Source organism: Salvelinus sp. IW2-2015, linkage group LG11 (genome assembly GCF_002910315.2).
Source record: "Salvelinus sp. IW2-2015 linkage group LG11, ASM291031v2, whole genome shotgun sequence".
NCBI lineage: Eukaryota > Metazoa > Chordata > Actinopteri > Salmoniformes > Salmonidae > Salvelinus > Salvelinus sp. IW2-2015.
In genome coordinates this window covers 37,808,064-37,818,297 of record NC_036851.1, presented here as the reverse complement: position 1 = coordinate 37,818,297, position 10,234 = coordinate 37,808,064, and the positions used below count along the sequence as shown (strand labels likewise).

At 42.5% G+C, this 10,234-nt stretch overlaps 1 long non-coding RNA gene across 1 annotated transcript; it reads right to left on the bottom strand.

Moving 5' to 3' along the window:
- Positions 1–1,530: 1,530 nt before the first annotated feature.
- On the bottom strand, positions 1,531–8,372 carry LOC139028396 (uncharacterized). The gene is made up of 2 exons (XR_011480611.1): positions 6,891–8,372; positions 1,531–5,091 (listed from the first exon to the last, which is right to left on the bottom strand). It is a non-coding gene; the product is annotated as an uncharacterized lncRNA (long non-coding RNA).
- Between the last annotated feature and the right edge of the window lie 1,862 nt (positions 8,373–10,234).

Below are 10,234 nucleotides of genomic sequence, written 5' to 3'. Positions count from 1 at the left end.
CCGCTAGGCAATTAAAAAAATATATCTATTGGTCATCTGTGGTTAAATTATAGGCCTTCTTGTGCTGTAGGCTATTCTAAATTATTTCATTTATTTCTGAACAGACAGCAGTAATTATATAACTTTGGCACATGTATTTCAATTTATCAGGGGTACTGCAGTTCCTTCAGAACCCTTAGTGCGATTCTATAAATAAATAAATGATGAAGTGCAATGCTGGAGATATGAGAGTCTATCAGAGCAAAGAGGGAGAGAGATCATAGAAAGTGAATCTCATTCTAGGTATGTGAGAGACACTGGCGCGCTTTCAGTTGGCTTTTCATAGCCGATCATTCAGAGTGGGGTCACCTGCTACTCCCCTCCCTTCCAATGGCATACTGTTATGTTCAGGTCAATGTTTTCTTTCACTTTCTGTCATGTGCTGGTCAAAGCAAGAGTCTGGACAACCCCTCCCTCTTTTTGTCCTTGTCTCGCTTCTCTCACTCTCCAGTTAATGTCACATTTCCCGGCCCTTTCACCCACTGATCACCGACCAACACTGGATGTTCATGGATGTTTAACCAATCATAGACGTCTGTTTCACAAGTTTGAACAGCACAGTACAGTACAGTGAAGTAGATTATAGGTTAGTAAAATACAGTGCATTCGGAAATTATTCAGATCCCTTGACTTTTTCCACATTTTGTTAGATTACAGACTTATTCTAAAATTGATTAAATTGTTTCAATCATCAATCTACACACAATACAATCTACACACAATCATCAATCTACACACAATACCCCATAATGAAAGTAAAAACAGGTTTATAGAAATTTTAGCTATTTTATAAAAATAAAATAAAAACTTAAATATGACATTTACCTAATTATTCAGACCCTTTTCTCCGAACTTTGTTGAAGCACCTTTGGCAGTGATTAAAGCCTTGTGTCTTCTTGGGTATGACGCTACAAGCTTGGCACACCTGTATTTGGGGAGTTTCTCCCATTCTTCTCTGCAGATCCTCTCAAGCTCTGTCAGGTTAAATGGGGAGTGTCGCTACACAGCTATCTTCAGGTCTCTCCAGAGATGTTCAATCYGGTTTAAGTCTGGGCTCTGGCTGGGCCACTCAAGGACATTCAGAGACCTGTCCCAAAGCCACTCTTACATTGTTTTGGCTGTGTGCTTAGGGTTGTTGTCCTGTTGGAAGGTGAACCTTCGTCCCAGTCTGAGGTCCTGAGCGCTTTGGAGCAGGTTTTCATCAAGGATCTCTCTGTACTTTGCTCTATTCATCTTTGCCTCGATCTTGACTAGTCTCCCAGTCCCTGCCACTGAAAAACATCCCCACAGCATGATGCTGCCACCACCATGCTTCACAGTAGGGATGGTGCCAGGTTTCCTCCAGACGTGACGCTTGGCATTCAGGCCAAAGAGTTCAATCTTGGTTTCTTGTTTCTCATGGTCTGAGAGTCCTTTAGGTGCTGTTGGGGTTCGTTCCTTGTTCCTTGTCAATCATTGGCTCATTGGTGAAATTAGCATTCAGACAATATCTTTAATTAAATCATTCAAAAACCTTTATTAATGCAATTGCAGACAGAAGTTGACAACAGGAACATAGCACGCATGTTTCCGAGTAAGTTCTGCAAAATAGAAAAGGGTCCGAGTTGTTTTATTATTCCTACTGTCATATATCTTAGTGATGTCACTGCCTACGTCATTACCTTCTACTCATGAGACCAAAACCATGCCTACACAGCGATATAAACAAGAGTTTTAGTGTTATCTAAAATAGCAGTAAATGTCCACTCCCCAAGTTGATTTATAGTGGAATGACTAGTCTGTTATCTCTTACACTCCCCTGCAGAGTTCTGTCTCAGTAACACATTTCTCAGACAGTTTCTTTATAAGAGGCAGAGATTAGAAAAGACTGTGGAACAGTATTAAACCTTTATAATGAATATATATATTGTTAATCTGTAGTCTAGGATCCTATAAATGTAAGGAGGGAGGGGTCTTGTAACCCCTCCCCTTCTATTAATACAACATAAGCATAATCAATTATTATAATACATCAAACATTTGGTACAGCCCCTATCATGACCCCAAGGTGAAACTGACATTTCCCCCTTTGAGACTAATTAGTCTCACAGCTTCAATCATAATATTCTCCTCTGAAATCAAATATATTAGGCAAATCGTCCGGATCCATTTGATCCCAGGGATGGCCTGCTAAAAGGAGAAACAACTTCTGAGGTTCCTGGAATTCTGGTGGGAGTGGGGTGAGTCTGTCTATACTCCCATTCCTCCTGAGTCCTGGGAAGAACCACACGAGTTGAATAAACAATGGGATTAAGAGAAACCAGAAATGCACCAGTATCATTTTCAGCATGATTTGTATCAGCTTCCACCAACACCATCATTCCAGCATGTTCATGAGCAGTTACAGTCATTTTCTTACAAATATAAACAGTAACCAAAATCACCAAACCTCCCACAAGTATAGGAATAAACAATGAAAAGAGTCAACATAACTTTTCCCATCACATTTCCAAATTTAGCATTAAACCAGTCACCAATTTTGTCAAAAACAGATTTTTCAGATTTTGAGAGAGTTTTACTAAGATCAGCAATCTTATCAATTATTGCAGTCATATTCTCAGAGGAGTCAGGGAGGAGCATAACACAATTTTCAGGATCAATAATACCTAGTACGTTACAGTGTCCTCCTTCCTTCGCCAAAAGATCATCTAAAGCCAACTCATGGCGGCTGACGACGCTTTCAGATTTTGGACATCTAATGAGAGTTGGCTGAATCCTCGGAGCGTTAAGATCATATGGGCCTATAAAGAATAGGTTAAATTGTTTACCCACTTTCCTAGGACAGCCACACCCCAGGAGGGTATGATTGACATACCAAAAATCTCACCCGGGTGTAGGACACGATCATAGGCATCCTGATTGTCTGGGATGAGTCGTTTGGCACGCTGCAGTTCCCCAGAGTTGGTTTTACCTGTCTCATTGAAAAGATCGGTGACCGGAATTCTTAACATGTACATTTCTATTCTCCCCAAATAACAACACCCCCCCCATCCAGGAGGTCAAATGAGATACCCCTTATTACTGCATACCCACATTCATCCAAAAGGTGCTCCCATGCCTTCCTCTATCCTGGAAAGGTTTACACCTGTCACCTGTTACTGTACGTCTAGCACACTAAAATCCCCTTTAGCACAGTTTCTCCTATCACTATACTCTTCTCTCAGTTGACCAATATATACATGACAAGCTCTAGTATCTCCCATATCTTCCCTCTACCACATTAGGTAAGTTTGCTCCCTTCTTGTGACCAAACCAACATACATGTGTCCCATAATCCCCAAATGTTCAACAGTCTTTTTAGCCAAGCACTTTATTATACATCAAGCAACAGAAAAGCACAGTAGTACTACCAGAAGTGGAACAATCATGGCAGACAGGAACATCATTACCTTACCCATCACGTTTGCAAATACACCATTAAACCAGTGTCCAATTTGGTCAGAGATGGTGTTGACAGCTTTTTCCAGAGTACCTCCTAATTTAGCCATGTCATTAATAATAGCTGTCATGTTGTTAGAGGAGTCAGGAAGCAACATGACACAGTAATCCTCATCATTTATTCCAAGGGACCTGTAGGTCCCTCTGTCTTTAGCCAATATGTGCCATTTCGTCTCTGGTCACTACTGCCTTCAAATTCTGCACATTTAGTGACAACTGAGTAAAACCCTGTACTATCAAATTAGTAAGGGCCTGCATGGAGTATGTCAAATTGTTAATCCCCTTACCCTTTACTACAACTCCTGCACCTGGAAAGATTACTAGGGCTGCCATCTCTACCTGAGACAGCACATGTCCATAAGCTTCATTATTTTGAGCCACTGCTCTTTTAGCTCTGCCATTCGATCTGAAACTAATTAGCAAAGAACTGTTCAGCAGCTCAGAAACAAGTAATGTTGCTACTGTCAGTTCATATCCCCCTGATAATAACACCCTTTCCATCCCATGGGGAGGAACATGTAGCCAGTACCCCCACAGATCCAGAGATGATCCGGAGGTGTCTCCATGCCTTTGCCTATGTTTGACATATTTACCCTATTTATCAATTGTTGACCATCCAGTACATCAAATKTACTGATATCTGTTTTTAGGCCTGTGTAAGACAGGCAATTAGTGGTGTTTCCTACATCCACATTCCCTGAGTTGCAAATACAAACAGAGGGAGTTATTGTGGGTTTTAATCCTGTCAACACAACATCTCCTTTATCATTTAGGGGCTTTACACTACCAGTCAGATACTCTCCCCATTGTACTTTTGGAGGTCCTTTGCATTTAATCAGCTGGGAATTGTTACCTGGTTGTACTCTAGGAACCTTTTTCCACCTTGGCTATTTAGTCTCAATGGGCCCACCCTCCTTAAATTCTTTAGCTGCATCTGAACTATTACCTATTGGATAAACCACATTCCCATGCTGCTTCCTTCCCCCTCGTGACCAACATCAGAATAGTATCATCGCTGTTTCTTTGTCAAACCCTGGTATTGTTCCTTTGCATAAAATGGAGTAATCCACCTCCAAAATCATTCTTTCCAATTGGTACTGCCTAGGTTCCCCACAGAAAGGCTGTGGAGGTCGGTTTCTGGAAAATCATTACCCGTGTGCCAGATGTGTTCCCCTTCCCCTGTAATCCTTTGTCTGTCACTGCTTTCACCCATTTACTATTCTCCGCATCCGCATCCCCGTCCACAAACGGAACCAGTAGGATTTGGAAAGCAATAATTACCCTGCATGTGTGTTTCCATGGTTGCGATGTTCTTGTTTCACAACCATAGTGTGTGTGTATGATGGTGTCCTCGACATCTGATGACTCTTCAGGTTCTGTGGCTGAACCCTCTGTTGGTTCTTCTGGCCTTTGGTCTCGGCCCTTCTTCATCCTTCAGATGTTCTTGGGGCCCTGCTCTCCCTCCCTCCAGTCGCTCATCCATGGCTRCCACTCTGGGAGATGCTTGCAGTGGGAGAGATGATGCCAGCCGGACCTCTCCGCTACCCGCAGGGCTGTTAGTGTTACCATGGTTACCTGGAACGGACCCATCCATATTGGTTGGTTCCATTTTCGCTTGTGGACCCTAAGTTTCACCCAGTCTCCAACGTTTATGGGTAGCTCGTCAGGGTCTTCACCTGGGATTGGTTCTGCTGCTTTCCTAGTGTGAGAGTGGYGAAAACTTACAACAGAAGTTAGTTCCTTCATGTACTCAAGATGGTCACACTATATCTCAGTTATGTCTATCTGTTGGTCAGTCATAGGTCTCACCCCTGGGGTGTTCATTGGTCGTCTTGTTAACATTTAATAAGGTGTACACCCAATACTTTTGTTCAGGCTGCTGCACATTTTCATGAGGACAAGAGGTAATCCCTCTACCCATGTCATTCCTGTGGAATGGCATAGTTTGGTAAGGGAGCCTTTCAGGGTCTGATTAGCCCTCTCAGTAACTCCCGTTACTCCGCGGTTGATAGATGGACAAACTTCTGGTCAACACCCATCATTTTGGCCATTTGGGTAACCACATCTCCTATGAGATGGGTCCCATTGTCTGCAGACAAACCTCAGGCACTCCYAACCTGAGTATAATTTCCCTAACTAGCAATTTTGCAACTGTTCGCGCAACGCAGTTGGCGGTGGGATTGTTCCACCCACCTGGTGGACCTGTCAATTATCACCAGGCCGTATCTCTTTCTTTCTTTTCGCTCTATCATGTCTATGAAATCCATAGCTAGGTGGACAAAAGGTCCTTTTGGAGTGGGAACTTCCCTGGTTGCAGTGGAGTTCCCTTGTCTATGTTATATAACAAACATGTCACGCAATGATAAATGCAATGATAACTGTTTTACGTGCTGATTACAATTTTGGCAAAACCATTGGGCGGTTTTTCACCTCCTACTAAATATCCCCCTTTGACGAATGGCTCACTCCATGAGCCAATCGGCAAATATTAAAGGTCATGGTTGATGGTAAACAGGGCATGCCAGACAAAAGATGTATCCATAATCAAGACCTTGGACAGAGAGCACACCCTCTCTCCCTCCACACCTGGTGATTGAGAATATCAGCCTGCTGCTGTTTCTCAAGATCAGTAGTTTCAAATGACACAAACGACTAAAAATAGAATGCATGTGTGTGCCAACAGGAAACAGCCAATTTGGCCGCCTCATCAGCTATGCTGTTACCAATTCTAGCATAATCACACCAACCCGTGTGTGCCTCAAACTTAACGATAGCCAATGTGTTAGGTTTCACATAGCTTCAATCAACGGTTCAACATAAAGTCTGCTTTTAATAGGTGTGCCTGTGGTATTAGTAAACTCTCTTACTCTCCAAATCCCACACCATGACAAACAAACCCCAATAGCATATGTTGAGTCTGAGTAGACAGTAAGGGCCTTCCCTTCCCCCAATTCACAAGCTGTGTTCAGAGCTAATAAATCTGTCTATTGCGTTGATAAATGGTCTGGTAGGGGCCGTATAACCTCAATATCACCTTCCACATCTACTACAGCAAATCCTACATGTTTCTTCCCTGGGCTTTGATCTATATAGGCAGAACCATCAACGAACAGCACCATGTCAGAGACAAGCAGAGGTTCTTCAAACAAGTTTTTGTCCAGTACACATTCCTGGGCTGTCCCAATGTTATTATTACTGATGATTTGCTCAGAAAAGCCCAAACAACTTGTCCAGGTTTTCCTAAACAGAAACAGTGAACTCCAGTGTCTATTAGAAATGGTAGGTCATGTCTATTAACATTAAGAGTAACCATTAGCTCTTAATTTTCATAATTGAATTCATACTGGGGACACTGGAGCAGGGGAGTCGGGCACCTTAATTTTTGATTCTGAGGGAAACAAGAACTGTTGGTATTCTGATTTCCCATTGGCCATGGCTGTACTTTGTCATTAACTTGTCCTCCTTGTACATGCGGCATAGGTGGCCCCTGGGGAGCATTTTCAGCTCCTGGAGAGTGTCACGGCTCCTCCTCTGCCTTGCAGGGGCGGTTCCTCCTGCAGGCAGAGGAGGGTTGTTAGTGATTGGAGCCACCTGGGCTCAGGGTATTTAAACTGCTGCTTCACTAATCTCTCTCTCTCTCTGCTCCTCCAGGTATGATCCTGTTTTGTTTGTTCCTTTGTAGTTTTGCATAGTTTTCACTCAGTCATATTCACACACACAGATTCACGCATCCATGCACTTTACATACACCTTACATTATAATACTTTCACACCTCATTCCTTTTCTTAGTTTAAAGTTAATAGTTTTGGTTTATAATAAAGAACTTTTTAAAATTGGCCTATACCTGTTGTTCGTGTCCCCTCATTTTTGTCACAGGCTATGAGCCGGCTTGTGACAAGTGGGGGCTCATCCGGGATAGTAGTTAACTTGGGTTAGTTTAGTTCAGATTGCCAAATATTTTTGGTTGGGCCAATATTGTTGAAGAGAGCGTTGAGAGCCATGTGTTCTTTTGGTTCAGTTAGCTTGGTAGCTAAGCAATTCACTCTGMGTTTTTCTGGGTTTTGTTCAGGTGGGAGTCCTCTCCTGTTCAGGCTTATCAGCGAGTGTCAATAGGAGGCTTGTGGTGTTTTTGTTTTGGGTGGCAGTGAACGTGGGTAGAGCATCCCTTTCCCTTTTCCCCTACATCGGCTCGGGAGCACCTCCGTGGTTATGGGGGGGCCGCCAGTTTCTGGTTGTCTTTTCCACTCCACTGGTTTTGTGTGCATAAAACCCCACATGTGACTGCACGAAGACCAGGGCCAGTTAGTTAGTTGTTTTTGGAGGATAGTGGGGTGTGGCTCCTGTCCTTGAACCCAGACTGACAGCAGGTGAGTTGTGTGTTTTTTGGAGCATTTGTAATAGTTGTATTGGTTGAGGAAAATGTCTTCCATTTTGAGTAGTTTTGTTCAAGCTCCTTCAGAGGTAGCCTTAGAGTTGTGTACTAAGGAGCAGTTCATTGAAATTGCTGAACATTATCAGATTGAGATTGTTGATAAAAAAATTAAAGAGACTGTTTAAAACTAGATTAAAGCAGGGTCTTAGGGAAATGGGTGTTTTTGGCGGTCAGTCTGCTAGTAGTGAGGGTGCAAGTTTTCAGTCTTGCCCTTCATTAACTTTTGAGCAGCAGAGGGAACTGTTGCAAATGCAGTTAGAGATAGAGCGATTGAGAAATGCTAATAGACCAGAAGGACTACCACAGTTTGATGTTTCACAGAATCTTCGTTTGTTGCCTAAATTTGATGAGTCAGATCCAGACACATACTTTACTTTATTTGAGCGTATTGCGGAAGCTAGAGCTTGGTCAGATTTGGACATGACTATGTTGTTYCAATGTGTACTTACAGGTAAAGCACGTGAGGCTTTTGCAGCACTGAGTGTAGCTGARAGRYAAGTTTTTGCTAAAGTTAAATCAGCAGTTCTGAAGGTCTACGAGCTTGTGCCAGAGGCATATCGTCAACGTTTTCGTTACAGGAAAAAGTTAGATTCACAAACCTATTCTGAGTTTGTGATTTGACTACTGCATTTAATCGTTGGTGTACAGCTTCTGAAGTTAGTACTTTTGAGGGTCTGTCTAATTTGATTGTGTTAGAACAGTTCAAAAATTCTGTGTCTGACCAGGTTGCTACATACATGAATGAACGTAAAGTTAAGTCTCCAAGTGATGCAGCAATCCTTGCAGATGAGTACAGGCTAACACATAAAAGCCATTTTGAGTCAAACAGTGACATGTACCATAAAACTAGCTTTACTCCTAGGAATAGTAGGTCACCTTTTTTTGGAGCTTCTTTCCAAAGGCCTCAGCAGAAGTTTGGGTCTGGAGGACTTGAAGCACCGGTTAATGCTAATACCTGTCGCTACTCTTTAGTTGAAGGACATTGGAAGAAAGATTGTCCTCGGCTTCATTCAAAACAGTCAGGTCAAGTTAAACCTGCTATGATGGCAGCTCCTGTTACAGCCTCTGACCACCAGGGTGAGCTGTTTCAGCCACTAGTTGAGTTTGATTCTCAGTCTTCCCACTGTGATTTTTCAGCCTTTATTTCAGATGGTGTAGTGTCCCTGGTAGATGGCAACCAGAATGTTAAAATCAAGATCCTAAGAGACACTGGAGCTTTAGATTATTTTATTCTGGAATCTGTTTTTCCGTTCTCTAAAGAGTCTGATACTGGCCGTTGTGTAATGGTATGTGGTATGGGTTTAGTTCCATTCTCTTGTCCTTTACATGAAGTTACCCTAAAATGTGGTCTAGTAGAGGGTGATGTAGATGTTGGGGTTAGACCTCAGTTGCCAGTAGAGGGAGTCCACATGATTTTGGGYAATGACTTGGCAGGTAGTAAGGTTTGGGCAGATGGCAAACTAAACATCTATAAGAAGCAACCTTCAGTGTCCCCTGCAAGGGAATCTCCGGATCAAAACTGTGTTTCTCCTGAAGTATTTCCAGTTTGTGCGGTTACCTGCGCAGCCTCTCGTAAGGAGATTGAAAGTAAGCCAGAAAGTCTTGAGTTGCCAGTCAAACTCCAGACAGAACAGTTGACTAGTTCTAGAGATTCATTGATGGCTGAGCAAAAGGCCGATACTACTTTGGCTGATCTGTTTGATAAAGTGGTTSCTGATTCAGTGGTGAGGAATAGTGCTCAGTGTTATTTTCTTCTTGATGGGCTGTTGGTCGGGAAATGGGTTCCACACTATGATCAGGGTTTAGGAGAACCAGTCTTTCAAATAGTTGTACCTACTACTTTGCGAAATAAAGTGTTGCAAACTTCACATGGTGATGTGGCAGGTCATATGGGTATTCGTAAAACTTATGATCGCATACTTCGTTATTTTTTCTGGCCACATTTAAAGCGGGATGTATCTCAGTTTATTAAAACTTGTCATGCGTGTCAGCGCACAAGTAAGCCAAACCAGGTCTTACAAGGTCGGTTGAAAAAACTCCCAGACTTTGCAAAACTTTGGGGTTTTGGTAGATCATTTAGACTGAGAAACGTGATGAATTGGTAGCTCTTATTAGAAACTACCCTGTTTTTGTTTTCTGACACTCCATCGCAAACCCACTTAATTGAGCATGATATAGACATCGGAGATGCTAAGCCTATCAAACAGATTTTATCGTGATATCTGAGGAGAAGAGACTGAAACTGGAAACAGAGATGCATCTATGTTGGACAATGGTATTGCGGA